This window comes from Cyanistes caeruleus, chromosome 6, assembly GCF_971803275.1.
Source record: "Cyanistes caeruleus chromosome 6, bCyaCae1.hap1.1, whole genome shotgun sequence".
In the NCBI taxonomy this organism is placed as follows: Eukaryota; Metazoa; Chordata; class Aves; order Passeriformes; family Paridae; genus Cyanistes; species Cyanistes caeruleus.
This window is the reverse complement of record NC_141706.1, coordinates 27,464,976-27,480,067: the sequence shown is the minus strand read 5'-3', so window position 1 is coordinate 27,480,067 and position 15,092 is coordinate 27,464,976. Positions and strand designations below refer to the sequence as shown.

At 37.6% G+C, this 15,092-nt stretch overlaps 1 long non-coding RNA gene across 1 annotated transcript; it reads right to left on the bottom strand.

Moving 5' to 3' along the window:
* Positions 1-1,134: 1,134 nt before the first annotated feature.
* On the bottom strand, positions 1,135-5,332 carry LOC147652543 (uncharacterized). The gene is made up of 2 exons (XR_015287796.1): positions 5,267-5,332; positions 1,135-1,426 (listed from the first exon to the last, which is right to left on the bottom strand). It is a non-coding gene; the product is annotated as an uncharacterized LOC147652543 (long non-coding RNA).
* Positions 5,333-15,092: the final 9,760 nt, after the last annotated feature.

The window sequence follows — 15,092 nt, the reverse complement described above, 5'->3', positions numbered from 1 at the left end:
TGAGACAATTATAGTGATTCTACCATAATATATTTTTGCTTTCTGCAAGTTAAAACCGATGCTCTTTTTCCTCTCTGCTCGAGTGTCTTATATTGGAAAGGGGTTGAACAGAGACATGTTATGGGGGATCATTCTGGAGGACAGTATGATAGCATACCAAGGCACACACAATGCTCAGTTTTCCATGCCTATGGCTTGGAAACAGTTTTTACCATCAGATTGAGAAAAAGAACATTTACTGAGCCCTTTCATGTCTTAGAGTGTCTTAGAAACTCTACTAAGGGGAAATGATTACATAATTATGACCTGGTTTGGTTATGTAGTCATGATAAAGTCCTTGTGAAGGTTTTATGGGAGTGATTTTGTTTATTTCTTTATTCAGTCTCTAAGTTATGCTTACAGTACGCTGACTGCATATGTCTGATTATCTGCTCCTAAAGATCACTGGTTTACTGGAAATCATTTTCCAGTAATCAAGTAGTAAAATTTTTACTGTATTTTATTTATTTATCTCTTCTGAGATAAATCCCAATAGTGTGAACACCAAGCACATCCTTACAGGTGTCAGAGTTCTGACAATATAGATATTGCAACATTTTTCAGAGCAAAATTATATTAACAATGTGTTCCATTGTAGGTAGCTAGGGTCTGGCAGCTGGAAGATGTCGCGATGTATGGGAAGACAGAATCACCCCCCTAAATAGTTTATGGTAATTACCCCCTTAATAAGCCAATGGCACCTAGCTGTGATGAAAGCAGATGGGAGTGACTTTGTAAACCCAGGTTATAAAGTGTCAAATTCTTCACCAATAAACGCCATTTGCCATCCACCACATTGGTGTCAGCAAGCAGATGGACCGAGTGACCTGGGGGTGGTCACTGTGTCGTCCCTGAACCAGGTCGCCGCGCCTTCTGAAAAAGGCAACGTTCCATCATTTATTCCAAATCTAACCACTATATGCCTTTTACTTCTGTAGGTCTGTAAAACTGCAACAGACTTAAAAAAAATACCTCTTCTCACCTTAGTATGGTGTCATCATCTCAGCCAGCAACTAAGTGCAATACAGGCACTTGCTCAGTCCCCTCCCCCCTCTCCCATGGCAAGGAGAATTGGAAGAACAGAAGTCTTGTGCATTGAGATAAGAATAGTTTAATAATTAAAACAAAATACTACAATTGTGATAATAGTAATAATTTTTTAAAGGAAATGAAAGAAAGACAGTAATAACACCTGAGAGAAACAAGTGTTGCACATTTCAGTTGCTCATAATCAGCTGAGTGTCCCTGAGCACCTTCCAGACAGCTCCTCCAGTTTACATACTGGGTGTGGCGTCCTATGGTGTGGAAAATCCCTTTGGCCAGTACAAGTCAGCTGTCCTGGCTATGCTCCCTCCCAGCTTCTTGTGCACCTGATTCTTGTCAGAGCCTGGGAAACAGAAAATTCTTGGCTTAGAAGAAGCACTACTTACAACAAAAACCTCAATGTGTTGTCAATATTGCTGTCATACTAAATCCAAAATACAGCACTCTACCAGCTACTAAAAAGAAAATTAACTGTCTCCCAGCCAAAACCAATACAGGCAAACAAACACATGTTCTAAAATTGCACATTCTGGTATGCAAATCCTCCTCAACCTCTCTGAGTTAAAAACATGGCATGACCAATCTTCTCTGATATAAACTTATGAGACTTTAGTTCTAAAATACTCTTTTCTCACTCTGTTTACATCCTCCTATTTGTAGGAACTGACAAGACTAAAAATAAAGTATCTTAAATTACATTTTAAAATATGCATAAGAATATCTGATGGGATGAAGACAGCCTCAGGAAGTCATCAGAGCCCATATTTATCAAAGCAGTTAGTGACTTTGACAGCCTGGATGCCAGAGGGGTGACCTTTTGCCTCATTTTCACAGATCCAATTAATCATTTGGAATCGACGTGAAAGGAAGATGATCAGAGTTATGTTAAATCTGTGCATACATTGTTCAGACTGTGTTCTCAAATGGAGACAAAGTCTGTACCCTAATTTTTGTCTATTAATAATGACATATTTTTTCCACTAACTGGGGTTAAGAATTTGGCATCTGGATTCTTTATTCTTTTTGGTGAAATATATGAGATTGTCCATCTTGTTTATAAAATAAGAGCTGACAAGCTGTGTCAAAACTGAGTCTTACAGATTAGCAAAGCATAAAGTGTCATGCTCTGGTAAATAATTGTGATAAAATAACTTCACTTTTTATTGATATTCAACTGTTCTGGGGGAAAAAAAAAAGCAAGCTATTAAACAGGAGAATGAGAAAGGTTGTTTTTGTCTCCCATAACTGACTCCACTAGGCACACATCAAACAAGACCACCAGGGAAGCTTGGCTCATAAACTGAAGTTTATGATGCTTTATTCACTGGTAAAAATTGTATGGTGCCTTGAGACCTCTTGAATGGTATGTGCAGAAATCTCTGCCTCTTAGAACCAAAATCATGCACAACATGGTACTTGTGAGGAGCAGGTGAGGTCCAGAAGAGCAATGCCTCTAGACTTGTGTCACAGAAGAGAGAGAAGAGGGAGAGTTGGCATACAGAGAACAAAAAGAGAATGTTTCCCATCTTCCATTTTCAGTTATCTGGTCTTATAGGTGCGACCTGATAGAAAAAAAAATGTTTAGTTTGCTGTCCTAAGTACTCTTTTCCTTTGCTCATCTGTCAGATGGGTACCAAATGAAGACATAAACAATAGATAATGACCCATGACCCATCCAAACTTGAAAGAGCTTAGTTGAAGATGCAGAGTGGAAATTTCCAGACAAAGTCCTAATAAACACCACACAGATTCAGCCTGATGATACTTTAATACAGGTCAGGTTACTTTTCTCAACTTGTGGGAGACTGTGAAGTGGAAGCAGGGATGAAGAAAGTGTGTTGCTGAAAATTTTGCTAGAGCCCAATATTTGTAGTTCTCTGTCCTTCAAGATTAAATTTTCTCTAATTATCCAATTTAAAGCATAAACACATGAATTGTGCATCCTTGTCAATGACATTTCCTTCTTATTTAACTATTCAACATGGTTACCAGCCAGAGAACGATGGCAAAAGCTGTTTTAAGTCACTAGTACCTCTACAGTCTGATATCAAGAGATGAAGTAAGCAGCAGGTAGAAGTCTGTGTGCTTCATTTGTTACACAGTTAGCCTTGAAAATTTTTTCTAGCCTAGCCAAAAGGCTGTCATTCTGTAACTAGCAGTTCTTGTGAAAACAAAGAAAAACCCAACATTTTTCTTTTTCTGAAAGACTCTGCACAACATGTTTGGCCTGTCAGCTAACACACTTTGGAACCGAAAATATGGCCTTAAGGACAAGGAAGACGCACCTTCCCTTGATTATATTCTGTCTCTGTCATAACAAAACAAGATTTTTACTGTTGAGTTACAAAACAAAGTAAGGTTTGGGGCAGCTGTCTTAGTATATTTTGACAAATCTCTTCTTTCTTGTGCCAACTAAGGCATTGCAATATAAATTAGTTGCTCCAAACAGCTTACTACCGTAATTAACTCTGCTACGCTCTAGGGTCAGAAATAGCTGTTTTATAACTGTTGCAAATCAAACAGCTCTGCCATCCAAGTAGTCACTTGCCAAGAGACCATGACACCTCATCCTTTAGATGGATATTGCTTGAAAACACCCCTTTTTATTTGTCCCTGTGAGGCTGAATGGGCATCCACTATAAATTGTTCTGAGGGAAATGGGAGTTGAATCATTGACGCATTTAACAATGCATAGCCTTTATTATTCTGCTCCCAGGAGCATTGAATTTGCATGGCTTAGCAATTTGCAAGCTGTAATGACAGCACTTAGGACAAACATTGGTAGCACCAATATCCAGTGAGAAGAGTAGACATAGCTCAGCTTCAGAACTTGCAGAAATATTACGGAGCTGTTCAGCCACTGGGTAATAGCCTCTAATTCCTTGCATATTCTTTGTAAGACACCATTATCTTTGCTAAAGCTATTTGCTTTTAATATGGATATAATGTGTAACACTATCAAGAAATCCAAGGGATCCAGCCATTATTTTTTCAGTACTTTCCATTTTTGCTACTATGCTTTATCTAGTTGAGAGGTAAGAGAAAACCATGTTGTGTGATAATGTAACTACATCTGGAACTAGAAAAACCCACTACCTCTGGCCCAATGGTACAGAGTGTCAGGCAGTGGATAGATTTTTGCATAAGCAGATGAATATAGAAAGATAAAGTTTAGCTACCTGTAAATATCTTTAAATAAGGCTAAAATATACAAGTGTTTTGCTTTAGCTAAAATATTAATTATTACTAGTATTCTTAAAGAAAATTTATTTCATATTGATGTTCATTAGATGGTGAAATAGTATTTAATATATTGGAAATGTACAGCACATGAAATAAAACTTAAATAATATTTTTTTTTGGCTCCATTTAAAAGATTTTAAAATTTGTTACAGCAATATAGTCCATAAAAATATTTTGTATTTACTTATTAGCTGAACCTTTCTTTTTGATTTCTTGGGGTGATTAAGGCAGGCAGATATATCTATGTGCAGGGTATTATTTTCAATTGATCACTGGGCAGGATTGGTGACACTAATTTACTGAGGACTAATTTTCCCCAATATACTTGTCTGTCACTGAAAACTCATAGGAGATGATGGGAAAAATCCTTGTGCTTTGCTTGAAAATGATAAAATTTGAAATGTGCAAAGGTGGTGGCACATTCAAAGACTACATTCTTTCAGAAAAAGATGATTATGATCAATGGTATCAGTTTCTCATGTCTAAACCTTACCAGAATATGGCAACCAGGTAATAGACCACTAATTGCATCTGATGACAGAAAGGAGCTGCTGATTATAAAGGAAAGAGGAGGACAGGAAGAGGAAATAGGGGAAAGAAAAACTGACTGAGGAGTAGACAGATATCATAGGCAGAAAAGCAGTGGGGTGAGCACATGCTGCCAGACAAAATTGAATTCCAAAATTCACATACAAACACAAGTTATGAGACAAGTGAAGTAGATTATGTTTAGTGTTCTTACAGCTGCCTGGGGTTTATACTCTTTCAAATGAAGAACTGTGTTTTAATTTGAAGACTGACCTTTGAATTTTAATCAAAGTTATTTTAATGAAGTATTGGAAGCAATGGCAGACTGGTGATTTTACCAGTAAGTGTTATAAATTTTCTAAGTAACCAAAAAGCATAAGGAGATATATTTATCTTATAACAGGTGACTTACCTCCTTTTACTCTGTTAAAACTTCAAGCAATGGTTTCAGATTCTTCTGCTTGGAGCTATGGAGAAGCTATGGAGAAGAAGGGTAAATGGATTAGGAGTTAGACAATACACACTGTCCAGTAAAATCATCAAGTACCTAAGTTAATACAATGAAATGTTGTTTTGCTAATATAAATTGCATTCACTCACACAATAAAGTAAATAATTTCAGTATATCAGTCTCTGGAATACACTCAAATGTTGTTCTTTAGCCACCACATCTATCACAATGAAAGGGCAATTCAAAGCAAGGTCCCTAAACACGTGCAGGTTGGGTTTTCTTTGAATTATTATATTTAGAGTAGGCATGCAGTGAGAAACTACATATAGACTAAGAATTCTCTTTGGGTTACTGGAAAACACCGTAATAATTAAAAGGTATTAATAAAAAGCATTTTTTAATAAATTATGGTGGGTTGAAATGTAATTGTATAGCTTTGTGGATATTGGGCTGAATTTAAAGTTACGTGTACTGGAAATTTAATGACTCCTGACTTTTGAACAGGGCTGCACTAATTAATCAATTGGCAATTACAGCTGTGATTAACAGCTGTGATCATGACTAGTAACAAGTATTGATTAATTCCCCAATAATTCTGGAACAGTTGAGAGTAAGAAGCACTTTGCAGGATGCAGGAAGCATGATTAACAAAAGCAATAATAAAAACACTTCAGTCTCATTACAGAGCTGTCTTGGGGGAACAAGATTTGTGAAAGTGGGAAACCTAGGTAGATTCACGAAGGTAAAGCAGCCAAAGATTGCCTTAATGAAAGAGAATTATTGGGAAAAGTGGGTGCATTTTTTCATAATGATAAATTTCCTCCAGACTTAAAGTCATTACGTCCCCACTACTGAAGTCTTTTTTCATAACAATAGCGCGTTCATTTTAAACTGGACTTAGAAACTCTTTTTATTCCCATAAAAGATAACATTTACACACTTTCCAAAGTGCCATGTGAATAGAGGCTCATTTTCTACTCCTACAAAGAGCTACTAATGATGGGCACAAGGAGATGAAATATACATCTGCTAACCAAAGCTGACAATTTCATTTTGTGACAATGTCTTCAATTTTGTTTCCTTTGTTCCATAGCAGAACTGAAAAGAAAGCTTTTGAGAATGTTTGCAAAAAGTAGGATTTTACTAACATATCTATTCAGAACCAAAGTCTCAGATTCATATTGTCAAAAACAGGTAGATATTTATGTTAGCTGCTGGCCAGAGCATTGGCATATACAGCTGTGGGCCAAGATTCCTATTCCTTTACAGCTGGCACAAAGACTTTTACCTAAGGCCTCTGTAGGCCAAGTGCAGAATGAGCTTGAAGCTGGATATGTGCAAAAAAAATAAAAGAAAGCCTTGTGATTAGTTAAAAAAAAAACAAAACCAAAAAATCCCCCAAAAAACAACAACCAAACAAAAAACCACAAAAAAAAACCCTAAGAAAAAACTCCCACAAACAAACAACGTAACAAAGAAGATTACTGTTAATATTGAAAAGGATGTAGATGAAGAGAAAATTTTTCTTACTTTGTCATTTATTGCATATCAACTTTGGGCACCATTCCTATGCACTATTAAAAAAAAGTGAGTATGAACTGATATATTTCTCCTCTGGAAAGGTACCAGTGACAGGGTGGTTTTTTTCAGTGGACTTCTATCAGTAGGGGAAAGAAAAAGTTAATTAAAATCAAGAGCTTCTCTTCCAATTCCAAGATCTTCCCCTGCAATTTAGAACAGAGACTTCTGAGTCAAAATAATTTTTATACTCTCAACTGTTGCCATGTTACTATGATCTTTGTTGTTTGTGATGATATTAATGCTTTGGCTTTGGAAAATCCAATCAGCTGAATATATGAATAGTTAACCATTTAAAAAGAAAACTTAATATTTTCTAAAAGCAAGAAGAACTTACTCATTCCCTTGATTTTAAAGATTAGTTTGAGAGGCACAGGTGGATGATAAATCATAGTTGACTTTTAAACATTTAAAATTAGGAGACAAGGCATGAAAATAAGCTCTAACTTTTAAGCTTATCCCGTGATTTCTGAACATGACTCACCATTTTTCATGGCATATTGATACTCTGTTTAAATCAGCCCTCACAAAGAAAGTTTCTGCTTCTAGTGGTCTCTTGTGTCTTTGCAGAACCCTTTGTCTTTATACAGTTCTCCTTTAGTAAAGTCAGATACTCATACAACCCTGTAAGATGGACAGGGTCCTGCCAATATTGTCCTCTGCCCCCAACTGTTTTTATGCCAAACTTAGTACAATCCCAAAGTAGTGTTGCATAAAGGAAGGAAACAGGGGGGAGAGAGAGAGAGACTTTTTCTTATGTAGCAAAGATTTTGCCACCAAGGCAGTTTAAATGTAGTACAAGTTATTAAACTAGACCTTCCTCAATGAAATCTACCAAACACTTAGTCTTCACATTCAGGACCTTGGAAATGGTGATCCAGTTTCTAAAGAAGTAGGAATCAAGATTAGATATAGCTGTTTCCTTCATAACCAAATAAGTTTTAATTAGAAATTTTTGTTTGCAAAATTAGAAAAGTTGAAAGAGCACTGCTTGTTTCCTGCATATTTTTATGGGTGGCTGGTTCCAGCTGCAGATGGGGTTCTGTGGCCTGTGGCTCACATGTCTGTCTGCAAAATTTAAGCTGTAGGTATGGGTCCAGGGTCCTTAACAAAGCATCAGAAGTGGTCAAAGCCTGCCTGAGGTGAGGCTTTTCAGGTTATGTAGTTTTTCCAGATTTTCTGTCTTTGTAAACTGAGCTGTATTTTGGGAATGGCAGCTGAGATGTGTCTCACTCTGGATCCGGTAACTCAAGATTTTAAAACATTATAGCTCCTTTGTAACTCAGCTGCTTTTCAGTGGTCCCCTGGAATCTCTTTGCTTTCATATGAGGGATTAACACATCTTTTCCTATATCATTTCCATCCATCTTGCATTGAAACATGGGAAGGAAGGGGAGGATGAGGATGATCACCTCTGTGTCAGGTACAAACAGCAAAGCAAATAAATTTGAGCCAAACCCATTAATTTCCTCATTCAAGCAATTTCATTCCCACGCAATAGGCAGTATCAATCAGAGTGTGCTTCCATATGCTAATATTTACAAACTTCTCTTTCAGAACAGGCCTTTACAAACAGCAGAGGGATGAGGACAACAGATTATGAGGAATTATTAGATCTTAAGACACTACAACTTAATGAATAGTTGTACAGTTACCCTGTGCCCACCAATGAACATTCCAGGCTAAGGTTTACTAAGTTTAAGAGACATTGCTATCTAGTCAGTGGTACATCTGGAATATTTGAATCAACTTCTTTTCTAGTAGTTCTGTTTCTCTTGTCATTAGTCTATTTTATTTTTATTACACATATGGAACCAATCTGATAAACCTGCCAGACGCAGAACAGATTATTCATATAGCATTTTCTATGTTGTCTTTCTGTAGTATCGCAAAAGTGTGTATTTGCATTTCCTGTCTTAATTGTGGATAAATAAAACAAAAAAATATACTTTACTCTTTAGTAAGTGTGTAACCTTATTTATCAGTTGCATATGAATGCAGTTTATGTGGCCCAGAGGTGCCAGGAGGCAGCAGGAGTTCTCTGCATTGTACTGATATGCAGGCAAGACATCACAGAAAAACCTTTTCTTTCATATGCTGGTTTGAACCAAAATGGGAACCAAATTATCTGTATTTCACCCTGCTCTTGTGGTGATTTGCAATGTAGGAAGAATCAATGTGAAGAAAGAGAACACACCAAAGCCTGCAAAGGCAGCAGACACAAGCGGCTGTGGAAACAGAACATGAAAAGCAAGAGATGCACATATGTATTGACAGGATATTTCTGTAAGGAACTGCAGGTTGTGTGGTGGATTTATCTCATGTATATTTCCTTGGGAGAAAGCAAAGTTTGCCTTGCTGACAGGAGGGCTGGAAGAAACACCAAATGAGAAATTTTGTGAATATTTTCTTCCCAGAAGATGGCCTATCTCAAAGGAAAAAACTATTTACCATTCTTAAAAACAGCTTCTCTTTTGTGTCTCAGCAGATAAAATTGGAAATTGTTCACACCTGAGGAATATTTCCAAATACTGAAATATATATGTGTATTTCATGCATTACATATTTTCTATCTAAAGAAGTGTCAGAAAAAAAAAACAACTCTAAAGGTGGAGGGAGTGGTTTTTAATATTGTTAAACTCTATAGGGATGATGGTCATTCAGCTCAGTTCCTCATTCTCCCTGCAGTATGTCTACACCTTGTTTGTGACATTTTTTACAGTAAAAATCCCCAAAACACTTCAAGTAAGTAACCTTGAAAAATTAATAGTAATAGAGAAACCCTGAGTGATGTCATGGAAGGTATGGTACAACAAAGCATACTATATTCTAAAGCTGGTGGTTTCTTCATAGGAATGTGATGACCACAATAATATCTGCTACAAAGCAATGGAAATTTGCAGGTATCTTTTAATGGAGGAAACAGCACTGTGATTCATTGTCAATTAGAAGCCTGCAGGGAGCTTGATGAAAAGATCCCATCAAGCTTACAGTACACAACACTAGAGGTAACAGCTTAATAAAAATTCATTTAATTTTTATGTAGTTGTTCAACAAAACCTTCTAATTACCTCACAACCATGCAGTTAAAATACATCAGAAATAATAAAACCTCTCAGAGTAATACATAATTAAAACAGTCAATCAAATTTAGAAGGAATGTCTTGAGGTTTCTTGAAAAAGCAGATGAATCTATGAACCTTCTTCATAGTTCTTTAATGGCTGAGATAATGTCATAGATTCCACTTATATGATTCCTTTTTGACTCTCTGGACATTGAAGATATTTACTTACTTTCCATGAAGGTGACTCCAAGCTTAGTGGAGCTGTTGACACACCTGAGGGACAGGATGCCATCCAGAGGAACCTGAAGAAGATCAAGAAGTGGGAGCATGGGAATCTCATGAGGTTTAATAAGATCAAGTGCAAGACACTGCACCTGATCCAGAGCAGCCATGGGTATCAACACAGGCTGGAGGATGAGCAGATGGAGAGCCATCTGGCTGAGAATGGCTTGGAGCTGTTGGTGGATGAGAGGCTGGATGACCCGGCCATGTGCACTTGCAGGCCAGAAAGCCAAATGCATCAAAAGCAGCGTGGCCAGCTGCTCGAGGGAGGAGATTCTGCCTCTCTGCTCTGGAAAGACCCCACCTGGAGTGCTGCATCCAGATCTGGGATCCTCAATATAAGAAGAACCTGGACGTACTGAAGCAGTCCAGAGGATGCCCATGAAGATGGTCAGAAAGCTGGAGCACCTCTCTCACAAATATAGATTGAGAGTTCAGCCTGGAGTAGAGAAAGCTCAGGGGGTACTTTATTGCAGTTGTTCAGTACTCAAAGGGGCCCTATAAGAAAATTGGGGAAAAACATTTAAGCAGGACCTGTTACAATAGAACAATTAGTAATGGTTTTAAATTAAAATTGAAAAGATTTAATTTAGATATAAGTTTTTTTGCAACAAGAGCAGTGAAACCTTGGCACAGGTTGCTAGGAGAGGTGGTGGATGTCCCTTCTCTGGGAACATTCAGTGGCAAGTTGGACAGGGCTCTGAGAAACCTTATCTAGTTGCAAATGTCCCTGTTTATTGCAGAGGGGCTGGACCAGAAAAATTTTAAAGGTACCTTCCAGCCCCAAATATTCTATGATCCAATGATAAGTTATTTTAGACCCTGACCAGAACTTGCAAATACATAAACCCACCATCTGTTTAGCTAGAAAGAATATGGGTTATAGCATAGAACAGGAATGGAGGGAAAAAATCTCCCTATTTTGAAATTGTTGGCCAAAAATTTGGAATCGAAGCACCTGACTTTGGACAACGTCATTAAGAGCAATGAACCTTAATTGTTATGGAGATGCACCTTTTTAATACAGATGTGTCTAGATCTAGATTTATTTTGTCTTCTCTGTTCTCAGTACAAAACTACCAAGTGAGTAGCAAGTGGGTTGCCCCTCAAGGGAAGGTTGACAGCAAGACAGCACAGGGACCTCTCTGACAAGGGCTCCATCCCATGGGGTCCAAAGAGAAGCCAGGGAGTCAAGTAAAGAAAGTAGGGTCAGGACTGGCAGGGTACAAGGCAGGCATAGCACAGCCATGGTCCAGCTCAGTCAAAGACCAGGGACCAGGGCATGAGCTCAGCTGTGGCTCTGGAGCAAAAGAGTGTAGGGTGGACATGTGGAGGCTCAGGGTGGGGTATCTCTGTTTTATTTTCTCACAGCTTAGCTGTTTCCTTGGAAGCCTGGCTCAAGGTGCACTGTAGCAGGGCAGACTCCAAGGACTGTGATGGAAGAGAGGAGAGGTTGCACAAGAATACTGACAAAGAAGGTGCATACAGGCTGGTCAGGGCAATTAGACCCTGTTGGTGCACCCAGTGCTTTGGTATCTGAAATGTGCATCAAAATGTAGTTTGAGTACTTACAAAGATGGGCAATAAACCTAAATCATCAACTTCCTGTGCTTCATCCATATATTTATCCATAGAAATGGGGGAAAATAAAATGAGCTGCTGTGACTTTTATTTCTGTAATAAATTTAAGTGTTGCTCAAGATTCACCCAAGTTCCGATTTTCATTCTTTGATGGCTATTTATAGTCTTCTTTCATGCTTGAGCAGTTAGATAGAGATATATGTCACTATTTCAGTTTCCCTGTGACTAAATGATTATAATATAACTCACTCTCCATGATACACTGGTGTGTCCTACTGAATCTGCAAAGTGAAATGCATGTCCACAGAGAAGGATCAGAGCTACAGAATCGCAGAATTGTTTCATTTAAAAGGAACCTCTTGAGGTCATCTGTTCGTGACCATTCAAATATCCTAAATTTGCTTTCCGATAGAATAATCAATGATATTTTTCATTAGAAGTACCAGTTTTTTTGTTATTTTTTGTCTGTGAAAAGTTCTTGGTATTCTCTTTTACTTCTTTTCTTAGTTCTGTTATGTTACCTGACCAACTAGCAGAGTTCCAAAGCTTTTTTCACCCATGCTAGGTACTCAAATGATGAATCGTCTCTCTGCTGGGATAGCCTTATGTACAGTTCCTCACAGAGTTATGACTTTCTCAATAGTAATGCATAAAAATTTCCCTCAAATTTAATTCATATTTTCAGATGGATTAATATATTGATGTGCTTTCTCCTCTTGAGATTACTTCTGCATACATTTGTGTAATTAAACCAAAGAAAAGTTAATTTCCAAGTTGTTGCATACAATAACGTATAGAAGCAGAAGATTGCATTGACTGTGGATCAACTCCTTGTACAAATGCTTTTAAAACCTCTGAGCAGACTAAGCTACAACACTGCAAAGAGCAATGAACATGTCTTTATTTTACATATATACACCCTGTTGAAATTTTTTTTTCTGTGGTCTTAGCTTTCATATCATGCTTGTAGAAAAATGAATTTGTATGAGTAAATTTAATAAGGATTGTTTGTTCTATGGTGCTGTCTTTGGGCAGATGTAAAAAGGCAAATGAGAAAAAAAAAAATAGAAAAAGATAGATACTGGCAGCAACTGAGATTTGCTCACTGGGTGAGAGTATGATACGGATAATGCCATGGGTGCAGGTTTGATCCCTGTACTGGGCCATTCAAATAAGAATTTGAATTAATGATCCTTGTGGGTCCTATCCAACTCAAAATATTCTGTGACTGTAACTGTAGCCAGGGTTTGCATTTAGGAAATGTTAGACTGGCATAACTGAGCTCCATCCAACCCCATTGTAAGCCAGCTTTGAAATGTGTCTTCTCCATCCTCCATGTGAGGTCCTACAACAGCCCATTACCCTGTTCAAATCCACCAGCAGGGAGAGAAGCACTGCTAGAGTAGAGGGATTAGGCAGATGGTAGCTCAGTGCAGAAACACAGGCAAGGGAAAGTGGTGCATTGACAATTCAGACCAATGAAAACAAACAGAAAGCAAAATCATAAAAGACTCATGAGTGGATAACACAGGAATTGTATTTCAGACACAAGGCTTGAATGTGTGATGCAGTGATTGGTGTGGTGACAGCAGCAGCTAATACCTTTGGCCTCATTTCACATGGTAGTACTCAGAACTGACTCCACTGCAGTATCAGTGGGTCACTCACAGCTGGTTTTGCCCTTTCTACAGGCACTTTATGTTAGTTCAGCTAAAGGTATTCCCAAACTAATGCAAGTTAAACTGGGACAAAAAAAGACATATCAGAAGAAGCAAGTTTTATAAAGTTAACTCAATGACTTTATTGCCCCTCTACTTTGTGTTTTTGTAACCTTTTGCTTATGCAATAAAACCCTGACAATGTCCAAAAGTTTTCCAGTGGGTATATTTATTTACACAGAACACCATAGTTTTGCTCATCATTAACATCAGAGTAAACATTAACATCCTCAATAAACACACCAAGTTTCCTCATGTATTTTTCCATGAACAATTTAGTGAATGGTGTCACACAGTAATATTAACTAATTAATTTTTTAATTATTCTTTGAAATTAAAATTAGTTATATTTAGATCTTATTTAATTAAAATAGTCAAACTATATTTCATGTCCCTACTGCAGATATTTTCAGAACATCCTACTCTTTGCTCCACCACAGACATAATTAATAGGAAAGTTTTCAGTGCAATTTCAAGAAGAAAAGCCAGAATATCTTTTCCCTTTCTAATGATAACCAGCAGTCTCAGCTCCCTGCACTTTTCAAGTGGGTAGGTAAAGAATGTTTGTTATTCAGCACAATATGCCACAGTGACATTTCTTATCATTACAGCACTATAGGACCAGAGGATTCTTAAATAGTATTTGCCTCCTGGCAACTTTATTCCATGATAATATCCTTTTGATGCTGGGGCTGTGAACAGTTGAAAGAACCCCCAGGCAATTGCTGTACTTCCAAAAGTTGGTATACTGCTTCCTGGAGAATAACTAACTAACTAACTAACTAAGAATTAATAAACAACACGTGCATCAAAACCAAGAGCAACATTAATTAATGCATTTATTTGGTTGTAAAAAAAGCAAAAAAGATACCTTAAAGGTTACAAGAGAATCACAAATGGAGAATACTGTCCCACAGATTCTCTTCTAGCTGTGTGTAATTACACTAAACCTCTGAAGATAACAATGAAGCACTTCAAAATTCAGGACTTATTATTCCTGCTTTCCTGAAATTCTGCATCCATATGGTTCTTTCTGAAGACAGGTTTTGATTTGTTTGAGAACTTTGAAAATCAAAAATATTTTCTATGAAATCCCTTTTTTTGTTGCAAACACAGAGACCTTTTCAAATCTGCCTTCTGTCTTGACTTCAAAACTGATACTGTTTATCACCATATTCAAAAACGTTCAAACACCTGCTAAAGGAAAAAGGACAAGATCCATGTCCAAAGATGTTCTAAGAAAAAGGACTGGGAATGAAGTAATGGCAGGTGCAAGAAAAGAAGCAGTGGTGGAATGAGGCATGGGAGCTGAGCCAAGTTGAACACTGCCTCCACAGCTGTCTGGAAAAGCGATGGTGCAACACAGACAATCTAGTTCTGGGATTTTGTCCATCATTGTTTTCTGGTGTCTTGGGCTTGGGGATGGGAAACACTAGCAGTGGGAACAGTCACAACCCTGTCTTTGTCCTGGTCACGACATGGAACTAAGCTGAGGTGGTGAACTACTCTTTTTGGGAAAGAGCCTTCCCTTTTTGCATACTTTTGTTCTCAATACTGTTGCTG